This window comes from Arachis duranensis, chromosome 9, assembly GCF_000817695.3.
Source record: "Arachis duranensis cultivar V14167 chromosome 9, aradu.V14167.gnm2.J7QH, whole genome shotgun sequence".
Classification (NCBI taxonomy): domain Eukaryota; kingdom Viridiplantae; phylum Streptophyta; class Magnoliopsida; order Fabales; family Fabaceae; genus Arachis; species Arachis duranensis.
This window is the reverse complement of record NC_029780.3, coordinates 35,966,659-35,967,868: the sequence shown is the minus strand read 5'-3', so window position 1 is coordinate 35,967,868 and position 1,210 is coordinate 35,966,659. Positions and strand designations below refer to the sequence as shown.

At 39.2% G+C, this 1,210-nt stretch overlaps 1 non-coding gene across 1 annotated transcript; it reads left to right on the top strand.

Moving 5' to 3' along the window:
* The first annotated feature begins 300 nt into the window (after positions 1–300).
* On the top strand, positions 301–408 carry LOC127741744 (small nucleolar RNA R71). The gene has a single exon (XR_008002950.1). It is a non-coding gene; the product is annotated as a small nucleolar RNA R71 (small nucleolar RNA).
* The last annotated feature ends 802 nt before the right edge of the window (positions 409–1,210 follow it).

Here is a 1,210-nt window from a genome sequence, read left to right as displayed (position 1 = left end):
TTGCATTCCAGACAGACTTTGAGAAATCATATTGACTTGTTGAGTCAATATTTTGTTTTGAGCCAATATGGCATTCAGAGTGTCCATCTCAAGAATTCCTTTCTTCTGACTAGTTCCATTGTTCACAGGATTTCTTTCAGAGGTGTATATGAATTGGTTATTTGCAACCATTTCAATCAGTTTTTGAGCCTCAGTAGGCGTCTTCTTCAGATGAAGAGATCCTCCAGCAGAGCTATCCAAAGACATCTTGGATAGTTCAGAGAGACCATCATAGAAAATACCTATGATGCTCCATTCAGAAAGCATATCAGAAGGACACTTTCTGATTAATTGTTTGTATCCTTCCCAAGCTTCATAGAGGGACTCTCCTTCCTTCTGTCTGAAGGTTTGGACTTCCACTCTAAGCTTACTCAATTTTTGAGGTGGAAAGAACTTTGCCAAGAAGGCATTGACTAGCTTTTCCCAAGAGTCCAGGCTTTCTTTAGGTTGAGAGTCCAACCATGTTCTAGCTCTGTCTCTTACAGCAAAAGGGAATAGCATAAGTCTGTAGACCTCAGGGTCAACCCCATTAGTCTTGACAGTGTCACAGATTTGCAAGAATTCAGCTAAAAACTGATGAGGATCTTCCAATGGAAGTCCATGAAACTTGCAATTCTATTGCATTAGAGAAACTGATTGAGGCTTAAGCTCAAAGTTGTTTGCTCTAATGGTAGGGATAGAGATGCTTCTCCCATAGAAGTCGGGAGTAGGTGCAGTAAAGTCACCTAGCACCTTCCTTGCATTGTTGGCATTGTTGTTTTCGGCTGCCATGTGTTCTTCTTCTTTGAAGAATTCAGTCAGGTCCTCTAAAGAGAGTTGTGCTTTGGCTTCTCTTAGCTTTCTCTTCAAAGTCCTTTCAGGTTCAGGATCAGCCTCAACAAGAATGTTTTTGTCTTTGCTCCTGCTCATATGAAAGAGAAGGGAACAAGAAAATGTGGAGTCCTCTATGTCACAGTATAGAGATTCCTTTAGGTGTCAGAGGAAAAGAAAAGTAGAAGACAGAAGTAGAAAATTCGAACTTATCAAAGGGGATGGAGTTCGAATTTTGCATTAAGGGATAGTGTTAGTCCATAAATAGAAGGATGTGAGAAGAGGGGAAGTGATTTTCGAAAATTAAGTAAAAATTTTGAAAACATTTTTGAAAAACATTACTTAATTTTCGAAAATGAAA